The sequence below is a fragment of the Haliotis rubra genome, unplaced genomic scaffold (genome assembly GCF_003918875.1).
Source record: "Haliotis rubra isolate DU_JTF1 unplaced genomic scaffold, ASM391887v1 Scf42, whole genome shotgun sequence".
In the NCBI taxonomy this organism is placed as follows: Eukaryota; Metazoa; Mollusca; class Gastropoda; order Lepetellida; family Haliotidae; genus Haliotis; species Haliotis rubra.
Genome location: NW_025767102.1, coordinates 3,068,014 through 3,082,040, shown reverse-complemented (window position 1 = coordinate 3,082,040; position 14,027 = coordinate 3,068,014). Strand labels below are relative to the sequence as shown.

Genomic DNA, 14,027 nt, shown 5'->3' with positions numbered 1-14,027 from the left:
TGGGTTTGATTCCCCCATATGGTGTCCCTCACTGTAATATTGCTAGAATATGGCAAATTGGGGCGTAAAACCCAACACACACACTCACTCAAAAGCTTGGGAATTGTCTGCTGGTGACGTGCTTGGAGAAGACGTACAGGTAAGAATTCTTGGTGGATGTAAAGTGTGTTCCCAGTTGTCCAAATTCCTCAACTTTTCAGGATTCCTGTTAAGAATTGGTCTCCAGGAAAAGATGCTGGTGGGACTGTTTGGTCAGAGTTGATAGCTTGAGCGATGGCAGCACTAAATTCAAGTCACTCACTTATGAAAACTGTTGAATCTACTCACACAAGCAAACTCTGTGGCAAGCAAACTCTGCTTGTCTTGTCTTGGCAATTCTGGGTTAGATTTGGTACCAAACAACATATTCTTGTTTCCCCATGGCAATTCTAGGATGGAATCAGTTCCCATGTAATTTCTTCCTAAAAATTGGTTCCCATGGCAATTTTGGGGTAGAATTGGTCCCATGGCAACCTATTCTTTATGTGTAAGCTAACAAAATGGATCTGGTGTCATGACTTTGTTGTTCTTTCTGTGTTATCACACCCTAGCATGGGGTTATACATGCTCATGATATAAATCACTGGTTTGTCTGGTCAAGATTGATTAATTTTTGCTGTCATATTGTTGAAATTCTGCAGAAATAAACTGACAAAACAAACATTCTGATTTTGAACAATATTTACAGCAATCATTTTATTTTTGAAAAAATGTTTAATCCCCAAACCTGTTTTCCCACTTGAATACATTGGGAATTGCATAATGCAAAAATAGTGTTGTCCTTTTATTCAGCATTGAGAACCATTTACTTGTCGCACTAATGAAACGAGTGGCCATCTGTGTTATTATTGTCAATCAGTATATCCTGGTGAAGCTTTTCTATTTGGTTTATTGACACTGTAAATTGATAATTATCAGGTCTCTAGTGTCACTGTACTTCTATTGATGAAGTGATAAGCACTCAGCTCTCTTATCATACGCATTACTGTGTTAGTGAAATAATGGGGAACATGACATTTTCACACCACTGTGTTTATGTATTGATTAATTTTCTGGAAGTTTCCTAAACATGGATTATTTGCGCAGAATGGAGGTGTCTGGATTTACAGAGTTTCAATGTTTGAAAAACTGAAGTGAGTGGAGTGATGAGAAATTGATCCTGAATGTGTCTCGTGATATTGTTACTCTTTACATTATATCACTATGATGAATATTAACTGTGTTTGCTAGTCGGACTAGTCTGGAAATAAGGACAAAGATTACAACCAGATTGAAAACTGATTAGTTTTGTGTTCTTCTTTCTCATTTAGAAAATATTTCTCTACTGCATTAAAAACATCATCAGAAATATATACCGGTAGGTGTTCTTCATGGTTAGGTTGAGGAAGTATTGGGTGCTAGATTGTCAAAATATAAAGAACTTTTTATGTTTTGTCAGTTTTCAGATGTTTCATGTGGGTGAGAAATAGATTTTGCATTGAAATTTGTCAAAAGACTTAAGATGTTTTCACGCTGAATTTTTTCAAATATGCAAACAATTTACCCTTACTGAGATGTATATGAAAGCTGCAAATATTTTGTTAGAATTCATCTTTCCTCATGAAATTATTGATACCATAAGTCATATTTTGTTCTGAAGTTCAGCTTCTTTCACTGTATTTGTCGTATTGGGGGTGTTGAGGTAGCCCAGTGGTTAAAGCATTTGCTCATCAAGCAGAAAACGAGAGATTGATCCCATGGATATAATGTGTGAAGCCCTTTTCCCCTGCTTTTTTTTCCTTGCTGTAATATTGCTGGAATATATCTCAAAACATTGTAAAACCATACTCACTCACCACATTGGTCAATGTGGGCTACTTTCCTTTCTCACAGATTTGCAGGAGTGCTACAAGAGTTATTTCCCTTGATCTGTTTTGCTTTCATCCCAGAATGAACTGATGGATGCAGTGTAAAATATAACAACTTATCAGATTCTTTGTTGAGATAACATAGTAATTAGTTATGTGTGTTTATGTGAAACATTATTAATTATAAGTAACTGTCAGCAGATAGTATTGGCATAAAAATATTAACATGACATTTTTGGGGGGGGTCTGATAATTGATCATGTTGGTTATGGTGGTTTAGCCTCGTAGTTGCTGGTCACACTAGATGGTTTGATGTCTCATTGATGTAACTGGAGTGTGACGTGCTTATTTCTGGTGTTGCAGGCAGTGATATTGCTGAAATATAGCTAAAACTTGCATGAAAGCATTCTCATTTACTTGGTCATAATTGTTGTTTGATTTTTATGAAAGGGAGATAACTCTTCCATTCTTCACGGAAGCAAAATTCATTTTTTGAGTGAATGAATTGTATCTTGGGAAGGAGACAATTTCTATTTGAGTTGATTGTTTGGCGATTGACCGAGACTGATCTCTCACCATTTAAGCTATTTAACATGTTTTGTTTGTTATGAAGTCAACCCCTTCTATTCGAAATTGTGGTATCATCTCAGATTTATGTGAATAACAAACCCTTCAGTTTGAAAAACCTGTAACAATGTATCCAAATTATAATTGTAATTTATGCCAGTAGTCTAATATGCATATTTTGTATGTGACTGTTGAAAAGCTTTGGCTGTGTGTTTTGCATTACTAGTAATGATTTAGTCTCATTTCTCATGTTTTATTGCAAATGAAGTGGACAAATTTCTAGACAGTTGATCCAATTTAGTTATTTTTTCCCAAGTGAACAAACATATATTAATGTTTCTTTTCCCTCATTTATATGTCTTGTTAAAACTAGAAATGCAAGAAATTATCAACACTGTTTGCATCTGGTTTGTTTTACCAGTCAGTGATATCAGTTTACAGGGGCAGTGGGGTAGCCTAAATGGTAAAAGCGTCTGCTTGTCATGCTGAAGACCCGGTTTGATTCCCAACATTGGTACAATGTGTAGAACCCATTTCCGTTGTCCCCAAATATTGCTAAAAGTGCTGTAAAACCATACTCACTCAGTCATTCCATTTTACACTGTCTCAAAGTCATGAGCCAGAAATGTAAAAGAACTTACAGGAAAAGTTGAACAATTGCTGAAAAACATTTAAAACAAAAACATCATAGTTTTTGATGAATCAGCAGAATATTGTTCCTGGCTTGTGATGGCGTACATTAATCAAAGCCTGATATCAATAGATATAAAATTACAAACATTAGTTCAATAAATTCAACATCTACGAGTACCCCAAAGTTTCAGTAAACTGAATTTAATTCCCATACAACATTCATTCCACATGATTACACTCATGGTGACATAACTATTTAAAATAGAAAATGTGGCATTTTAGTTTTCAAATGTTCAACATGGTTTATAGTGCAGCTTGAAGAGGAAACAATTTGCATTTAAATTCAGAGATCTATTCTTGAGCATGAAGGAATTTGTGGACTCGTGTTCACTTGAAATGTCAATGACTGGGCAAGTTTTTTGCTGGGGGACTTGCATGTTTGGGGCCGTTTCTGGTGCCTGGGATGAGTGTCATCAGGAAATTCTATTTAAATGCCTCTGCACGAAGTGTGGGGATTGTTAATTGTTTGTTTAATGTTGTTTTCACAAGGTTTTTTAAGCTGAACGCATAGTGCAGATGTAATTTGTTAATCTGGTGCAGGATGCGTGACAGGAGAAGGAACTGGCAACATTCAAGAGGAAATAACACCTACTGCGGCAGATTGTCACTTTCGTTGGATTCTTGCTGGCAGTTAGAAGTATAAGTCTTTGAATAGTATTTAGACATGATACACATAAAGGCGAGAATTTATGGATGTCAACTTCTTTATTTTGAGGAAGACACTGTTTTGAGAAGACAATGTTTTGGAGTAAATTATTACTCCTCAATCAGGTGTTTGAAAAATTAGGAAGCAGATAGCTTCAACAGAAACAACAGTGATAAGATAACAACACTGGAAGCTAATAGTTATTTGGCACTGATGGTGATGGCAATGGACATAGAGAAGTCAGGGATTAATCCAGGCGCCAATGGTGGGGAGTTAGAAGTTGGTGTGATGAACAAGGGGGAGAGTTCTATGTATACAACTTTTTTCTTACAATATATGATACGTTCTGATGTCTATGTGTCTTGCTTGAAAAAGTAATGCTCTCTGGTCTTGAAATAATTTTATATCAGTTTATTTACTGCACTGGATCTCATTAGGCACTGGCAGTTGATTGACTCAATAATTTTTTTATAACTCATTAAGATGATTGGTTGAACTAGTTGGTAGACTCAGTTAGTTGTTGGGTTAACTGGTAGATTCACTGAATTAGTTGATTGGCTGAACTGATTGATTAGACTCAATCATTTGATTGGAGGAACTGGTAGATTTACTCAGTTGATTGGCTGAATGACTCAATTTTAGTCACTTTGTAGAACTGGTGAGCTAACTCAGTTTGTTTGACTGACTTAACTAGATGACTGACTTTAGTAGTAAATTGGCACAACTAGTTAATTGACTTAAAGTGGTGCCATCTTCATGCCCCTTTGCAGTCCCCCTTGTTTGTTGGTCGGCTGGCTCAAAACTAATGTTATACGTCAAAGTATTACTATGTTATGGATGCGTCTCATGTTCATGTTTGGAAGAGACAGCCTTACATCGAACACACGACCCAGTGGAAGGCAAACATCATCCAGAGTCGTATAACATTATGTATGAAGTCTGTACCAACACCAGGCTACTCCTCCCTCTGTGTTTGCCAACACTGTTTGACTAGCCAGGGCCAAGGGTCTGTGTCACCTTGACGAGGGTGGATGACCACTTGATGGTGTGACTGGTCCGAATACTTGATGAAAGAAGGTGCTTGAGATTTATTCTGAAGGGGGATTTCTCAAGGGGAAGAGGATAATTACAAGTGTGAAAATATGGGTGTGAAGTCTTGGTTGAGAGTGGTGTAAAGGCAGTATGGATTACTTCCCTTTAAAGTTGTCTCCCTTGGTCTGGCCGGTTTGGTGTAAATTCAAGTCACTATGTCAGTGCATTTAAAGGTGTTTATATAAGTACAAGGTGGATCATAATTGGCTTATGTTTTGCCCTGATTTTACAAACACATACTATGTCGGGCATACCAGACTTGTCCTGGTAGTCCCTGTCTTTGCAACTTATGTGCTTGGATTTCAGTACAGAAGTAACATTGTTCCTCACACAACCAAAGAATCTGAGGAAAAAGCTATCCATCCTTTCCTTAATAATGTTTGAATCTGGCACCAATCATTTCTTTTTTACCTCACAAAGCAAAATATGCTAGTTGCAACTAAAATGAGTTGAAATTGAGTCCTCTTTAAAAAAAATAGCTAAACTCTATACCTTGAAAGAAAGTTAACACAAAAAAGGTTTCAAATTTGTCAAGCATGCAAGCTAAAGGTTGAAACTAATCCACCACATCTTGGACCTCCTCTTGTCACAGTGTGGGTCGCTCTCCCAGCTTCCATTCAAGCATAGTCAGAGATGCTGACGAATTCGACACAGGTTACCTGAAGCTTGTGTGTTTGCTAAGAGGGAAGTGACGAAAAGAAGGCAAACAGAGAAAGTAACTACGAAAAAATAAGAATATTTTCGCAGGGAGGTGTGTGTATTGATTTTTATCACTCCGTCCGCAAAGTTCACAGGTCCAGGTAGAGCTAACATTAACGAGGGCAAATCCAGAATGAGTAAAACAGGATTTGCTAGTTTTCATGTACACTTTGTAGTAGGATAGGAAAGTTTCGCTTTACATGATGCTCCAGTCTTATGGCTGTTTACAGCATTTAGGTTACAGAAGAGAAAGGTCACGGGTCAGTCTTGCCTCAGACTTGTTTGATCTTGAGCTGGTCAGCAGCAGAGAATGACAGTGTTGTGTCAGTTTGGGAAACTTGGTTGAAAAGTGGGGCTCGTTAGTATTGGGTTGAAAGTGTGTGAGGCCGGGAGATGGTATTAGACCTTTGCTGTTAATGTCTGGCTTGCATACTAATGAAACAACCTCGATGGCAGTATTTTGAGCTATTTAGGGTATTTTTATTTGTTTTATTGATGTATGTTAAACCTTCTATATATGTCAAATATATATTAACTTTGTGTTTGGTGGTCAGATATGTTATGTCCAAGTAGTTTACAGCAGGCCACCTGTGAGTATCAACCTGATTGGACAAAGATGTAATCCTTTACCTATCTTTTAAAGTTAAAGGAACTGTTGCATTTGGGTATCATCTGACCCATAGGAGTACTGTGTTTTTCAGCTGTCATGCACAGGGTAATCTGTTTTGTTCTGGCAATGTACATGACAAGCTGCTTAAAAGACGAAAGACGCAGAAAATATCTAAAATCCCCAAGTTCACTCTCCCCATGGGGATTCAGGCGAAGGACAATCTCCAGAATTCCATGATCATTGTTAAACACAAATCTGGTGGTCATTGTGTATGGTATTGCTGAAAATGTGTCATCCTACCTAAGAAGTTTGATTTTTGCTCATATTATCAACCACTGGTGTAGTTGGTCCAGATTTTCAGGTCGGAATGATTATGCTCAGTCATTGCTGCATAAACCCTCATTCCCTCACTCACCCCTTCTCATCAGATTGTTACTCATAAAGGTGAGAGAATTTATGGATGTCAACTTTTTTATTTATGACGTTTCGGGTATATTCTTACTCCTTCATCACCGCCGCCATATAGCTGGAATATTCCTGAGTAAGGCGTAAAACTAAACTCACTCACTCACTACTCCTTCATCACAGTGTTACTTGTTTCTGACATTCCTACATATATATGTATTTAAGCGTTCTTTATTAAAAAAGAGATATGGATGGCTAGTGTATCTGTGTATTTAGTGTATTTTGAGTGTGTTTACCCAAGTAAGCCTTGTAAGCGTGTGCGTGGGATGTCTACCTTGTCAGTGAGTCATAGGTATTTGGGAGCAGGGCCAATGACGGGTACAGCGGTGTACTGTGAACTGTTGTAACTGTATGACATCAGAGAAAATGTAAACATGGGTATCAGTTGTGGATGAAGATTGTTGAGTGACATTTCAGTTTGCTCCCATAATGAAAATTTCTAAATGCTTGTACATAGACTTTTCATTTTTTTGTGAAAAAAAGTGGTAATTTGACTTAAATTCACTCCCCATGACAAATATTGATAACTCGTTGCATACTTTTATTTTAATGATGAAAAAGTCGTCTTAAGCTGACTTTACATCTCTGATGATTTTAAAAATATTTTGACTGTATTCCAGTGGAATTTAAATATCTGCCTTGATCAGACAAACCAGTGATTGATATTATGAGCAATAATTTTTTGTACCTTCAGAATTTGATAAATGTAATCAGATTGGACTATATCTGATTTAGGAAACGTGATCTGTTTCAATTAATACAGTTTCACAAAATAAACATGCAGCATCATGCCAGACTACACTGTCCGTCAGCCAGGAGGTTACGGGAGGGTCATGTCACCTAATCCTTCCTAGTTGACCGTTTCCTTGTGTGGGCAGATCACGTGACTTCAGTGATGACCATGCATTGTCTTCAGTGTCCCAGTATCCAGATGAGGAGTGGTGATACATGAGATGGGCTTGACCACTGTTTGACACTCGGGGATATCTTGATAGAAATGTCACACCTTTTCGATGTCTACTTCCAAGGCCTTACCTGTGTTTGCTGTGTGCATCTGGAATAGTGATTAAGTTGAAGTAGGAAGGTCAAGGACAATGAAGGAGAATTTCGACATCAAGTCGTTAATTAATTTAGTTAATTAACAAGTTTGGAGTAATTTGAAGCCTAATTTCATTTCATTTGACATTTGAATTTCGAAATCATGTTAATGATGTTTGAAGAACCTTTCCAAAAGTGTTCTAGTTCATTGGAACGTTTTTGACAGGTTCTGCATTTGCACAAGGATTTTGAAGGTGAAAAGGAATACTGAAGGGATGTTTGAAAGGTGATTGACAGAATTTCTGCTGATTTATATGTTTATCCGAATACAAGATGTTACATTGTCATTATGAAAATTTATGAATGTGTGTCAGCAGGTACAAAGTATATGGTATTTATGACAGCCTTGTTTCGTCTGTACTAGACAGACATTCTGTGTAGGGCATGTGGATAGCCCCCTGAATGACCACTTAGGGCCTGTCCAGTATGATGGCCTGTGTGGGCAGGTAGGTGGTGGTCAAGTCTACAGTGATGCATTGAGGAATGTTTTCATGTCCATCCCAGCTGGGTCAGTCAAGAACTGGTGAGATCACACAAGTGGCCATGTCCACTGGTCTCGATATACCTCTTGACTGATGGTCAAGTGTGTCTCCTGTCTCTCGGTGTACCCAACAACTGGGCTGTGAGTACTTGGTTCGTCAACTATCATCTGACGCAGGGCAATGAGGCCTTGCTTCAATAGCTGTCATTTGATACTGGGTGAAGAGGCCTTCAACAACTATCATCTAACACTGGACATTGAGGCCTTGCTTCAACAGCTATTATTTGACATTTTTCAAGAGGCCTTGCTTCAATAGCTGTCATTTGATACTGGGCAATGAAAAATCATGGATAAATTACGTATCGACCATGGTTCAAGTTGGAGTAATCACTCGAAGTTGTTGATCCCGGAATTAATAGATTCTCATGATTTTATCATGACATAAACCGATAGCACATTGGCCAGATCAAAACAGACAGTATCGTGATTCTAACCCGATAGCACATTTCCCCAATCAACACAGGCTATGTTATAATAAATTGATAGCACGTCCCGCCCATCAACCCAGACAACCTGCTGATACAAACAGATCGCACCTTCACCCCATCAATGCTGGTATCTTGATACTGAAACGAAAACACATCCATCCCTTCCACACCGACAATATCTTGATAGTAAACTACCTCCTTTAGTAGACAGATAGCATCTCCACTGACAAGTACGTCAACAAACCCCCAAAGTGTACACAGCTACGTCTTCATTGATATGGACATCAGAGAATCTCCTACCTACTAAACGATACAAAGTTACATCTTTTACCTACGTGAGAGCCTGTTTCATGGTGTCTGGTGACATTCCTATGGGTGAAATTGGCGACAGATACCTGTCGTGGTCATCATTTGTATATGAAAGTGTCTTGTGTCGTAAGTTGAGTAGGAATGCGATGTAACACAGGGAAATAAAAGCTGTACCCAATTGCCTCAGCATGGCACTAGATACTGGATACTTTTAAGGAGACACTCAAACTGCCAAGTCGTGTGCCTTCGGACAAGAATTTTGTTTTTGTATGTACCGTATTCGACATAAAATAATGGGTCCATCATGTGTTTCTGATGATTGATGCTTTGGGAGCATCAATTCAGCTTTGTTTTGAGCTGATTATAACTTCTTTGACATGAAATTCAGTAGATAGGAGTGAAATATGATATGTTTGTGACATACTTGAATGTGTATTTACAAAAGGTAGGGTTCATTTGTAAGAGGGTGCTATGATTTGTATACAGTCTGATAAGTTTTAATTCATGAATGTGTCAGATATTGTCTACAATCAAAACAGGAATTGGACAACAAGAATTCAAAATTTGGTTGAAAATTCAACAACCATCATCAGATTTAAATTAAAAAGACATCATCAGATTTTAATCATTTTCATTTGCACATCGAATCAGCTTTCTGTTTTGATGATTTGCATCTGATAAATCATGCTTGATGGGATTGTTCTTTGGTTTAAGAAATACACTATCAATATCTAATACATTTATCTATGCTTGTTAATAACTTAAAGTTAAATAGCTGTTATCAGAATACAATCCTAATTAATTTTTTAATTGACCCAGCATTTTGTTTTCATGATTTGCACCAGACAGGTTATACTTGATGAAAACTTTTTTGTTTTAGAAAAAAAGCATAAAAAGTATATATGTCTATGCTTATAAATACAATTCTGTGAAGCAAGTAATTGAGGACTCTGCCTGGGGTGTTCTCAGTCTGAGGTACGTTAAGTGTGTTAGACTCGACACTGAGTTCATGACAACAGTTTTGTCAGGTCGCTAGGTTAGGAGGGACGTTGATAATGTATTTAACATTGGTATTGGGCGATGTATCATCCATGGTTTTCTTGCTGTTGTGAACCTGTAGTCTACAGCTGATCCCCAGTATCTGATGCTGATTACAAGAGGTGATTAAATGTTGATCAGATGGTCACAATGGTGACTGGAAGCGGATAGTGGTCTGCATACATCATATGTGTTTTCACATGTAGCCTGCCATATTCAGAGTGTGGACACATATTTTTTCTTTTGATAGCCATTTTAACCACACAATCCTCAATTTTGGCATCCAAAATATAGCATTGGGCCCCGAGTCTGATTCTGGATCCAACACTTTCAGGTGACAAACCTGTGATTTTGTTACGTTCTTGACATCATATTCCTCTGAAACTGTTTAGCCACGCAATCCTCAATTTCAACCTCCAAAATATGTTATTTTTGTCCCCAGCCTGCCTTCGAATCCAACCCTTTGGAGATGACAAAGCTGTGAAAGAGTTCAATTTCTTATATCATATTCCTGTGTTATCTAACATATCATTTAGATTGTAATAGAGAGACGTATGTGCTTCTCAAAGGATGTGATTTACATGAATGACAGTGTATCTGATGCAGTTATGCTCTCCCAGAAACCTGTCTTAAATCAAAGCTTATTTCTCCTCTGACAACTAAGGCGTATGGGGATCAAGTTTGAGAGTGACCCAGTCAATGGTGTCCTTTCTCTTAGGTTGATTTACAGAGTAAGTATTCAGGGCCAAATTTGTGAACAATCACATGCTTAGTTGAGCATATCCTTGCAATAACCATCTGTCAGCAAGGATGGATATTTCAATACTAAATTCTACAAGACCGAACAGGTTTATTCACGAGCTATTTTTCAGAAACTTTCAAAATATGTGGCTGCAAAATACTTAGACACGGAAATATTTCATTTTTTTCCATGCATCAAACTAGTCTGACTTGTTTCTCAGTTTACAAGAGAAGTCCACGATATTCGTTGAAAAATTAACATATTTACTTAGAATGTAATATTTGAAAAAAAAAGTTAATACCTTTTAATGTTATTAGGAATTACAGGACTTTCTTGAATTTTCACCCATTTTCCTGTTTTAGAAATCCATGCTGAAAATATTGGAAACTGCAATGTCTTTTTAACATTAATGCAAGATATTTTGCAACTGGATTCATCTTATTAATGACCTGATTTCCTCCCTCATCTTCTTCTCTCACAAGGGGGCAGTGGGGTTGCCTAGTGGTAAAGTGTTTGCTCGTCATACCAAAGACCCATGATATTGCTGGAATATTGCTAAAAGCGGCGCGTAAAACTAAACTCACTCACTGACTCTTCTCTCACATACTCACTCACTGCAACATCAATGGAGAACTTCAAATATTGCATTCATTCTTATTTTGATGGATTTTACCTCTTGAAACATTTTTAACTTGAAAGGTTAGCAACATCAGTTACGGAAATCTTAAACATTTCTCAACATTTCTATAAGTCCTAAAACACATTTAACGGTAAATGATTTTCATGGCTTAAAGAAAAGAGGAGAGATATCAGGTTTTACTGTATCCGACATTTTTTTTGTTAGAAAGGCACATAAATATGAATGTTCCAGGCTGTTAGTCATCAACAGAAATAACTAGGTGGTTGCTCATCTAGATGATCTAATCACAAAGTAATCAAGGTGCATAGACATTTGCACCATATCAATGAACAAGCCTCTTGAATGATATGTTGTCTATGTCAAAGTCTGATGTCAATTTCAAAATAATTAGCACCTCTAACTTGAAAATTTCATGTCACTTCATGTATAGCTGAACCAATTAAATTTGGAATTGGGTTTGAAAGTACCTAGTAATGATATGCTTTAAAAAATTGAAGAGATGACACTGGTGCCTAAAAACAATAGCACTGTGGTTATTTTGAAAAATATTTGTCAATTTCAAAATATTTGTCAGTTAGTATGGTGTATTTCTGTAGATATACTCAACACTGTTAGTCAGCGATAGAAATATCTAACGCACATTTCAGCGAATGGTCCGTGTGTAGATAATCAATAGGCTGTATAGAGAGAGATAAACTCTGTCTCCCGCTGCTTGTTGTAGAAGGAGGACAAAACCATGTCAGCTGAACTTGTACAAATCTGCCACACTGGAGACGTAATTAACCTCGTTTGATCTTGAAATGTACATCCCTTGATGGGATCTTGTTTCGCAAGCCATCCACCTCCTGATTCACCCACCTGAAGTCAAGCCTGGCCGAGATGTAGGAATCTGACCTTTGACCTTTGTGATGTCATCGCACGTCTCAGCGAGCAGCGAATGTTTTCAGCCTTGCCTCAGGTGTGGGTTGGGATTTACCAGCGTAGGTTATTACCTATACCAAAGCCAGACTGATAGACAGCTATCAACAAGCAAGGAGTGAAATCAAGTGTGTCTTGGCCTGACAATCTGGATATTCCAACATGGGACTGTTACTGTGTGCTATTGTTCGTTCGGAATACCTGATAGTGATATAGTTTTCAACACAACATGTGAGAGTAACTACATTCAAAACACAATGATCCGTGGACAGAAAGATGGGAAAACGTTCGCGACTTGGTTTATCGGCTTTGATCATGGTAAGTTGGATATCTTGAAGCTATTGAGCAAGTTGCATCACAAAGGCTATTGATTCAGAGCCAACTGAAATCCATGTCACAGGTGTTTATATGAAGAGCTGCCTTTGTCAATAGTGAGAGGACAGAATTTGTATGCCGCACTAACTACAGTGGATGGTATTCAGGGCTGGTAGTGTGGGATGGTTTGAAATGCCTGGTATAATTTATACAATATCTTTATAATGCACACCTGGGTGGGTTGTGATTGTAGAGCTGGTGTGTTGACAATAGTTGGTATGTTCATACAAGGTCATCGAGGGGGACACTGACTGGTGTCAATATCAGTACAGTCGACATTCACATGTATGTCAGCTTCAGAACAACTTGTAAAATTATTATTTTCTATTTCTGTGAATTTCATTTAAGTAAATCAGAATATTATTTTCTGGATATACTTTGAAGTGGCATAAAATACAAATATTTTTAATTTAAAACTTTGAAGATTTTTGATGAATGACTGAAGGGTGTGTATTACAGGGTTGTGAATTTCACAGAGAAAGAAATGTGATACTGACAAGACACAGTGAAGAATGTTCCGAAACTGACAATCATCCATGTGATATTCAACAGGGTCTTATTACGCTCCATTGGTTGCCAGTAATGTCAAGTGTGTCACTGATCTGTAATTGGGTTGTAAATAGACGAGGTAATCAATGACGTTGCAGAAATTTTACAATGCGGTAGCGCAGACAATCGGCTTGCCTGATTTTGTATGATGAACAGATTTAAGGAGGTCAGGTGAAATTGATAACTTAGCAGATTTACTTGATTCTGAAATGGCAGGTCTTGTAACTGTCATAATAAGATATAATTAGTTTTGCTGGAGTGTCATAAGGATTTGTATATTTCGGTGCATGTTTCCAAGGTGAATAAGTCACATGGAAAGATGTACATTACACCTGACACCTGTCTGTCAAAGCAGTCAGAATGACGGAAATGAAATGGACGCAACAGTAACAGGCCAACGAATAAGTGCAATCTGTTTCTGATAGAAGCAGTTTACATTTGTCAGTTCTGGTTGGAAATAGAATACTTGAAAGAAAAGTGTATGTATAAAAGATTAGGATACATGTATATATAGATATTATTCATAAACGTCTCAGCCCTATCAGTTTCAGGTTATGACGCATTCATGTCAACATTATGATACGTCATATTTTATCGTGAAATTTATGACCAAGTATTGACCTAAATTGACTTGAGATCTATGTCAAGCAAGCCATAAGTGACACTTTTATTATTGCATTATTCAAGTTCAATTTATTGTGTAATTATATGCATAAATATGCGTTTATGAT

At 37.4% G+C, this 14,027-nt stretch overlaps 1 protein-coding gene across 1 annotated transcript in view; it reads left to right on the top strand.

Moving 5' to 3' along the window:
• The window catches only part of LOC124288524 (muscle M-line assembly protein unc-89-like), a 185,524-nt gene that overhangs the window by 80,238 nt on the left and 91,259 nt on the right, over positions 1–14,027 (top strand). The gene's annotated exons all lie outside the window — the stretch shown is intronic.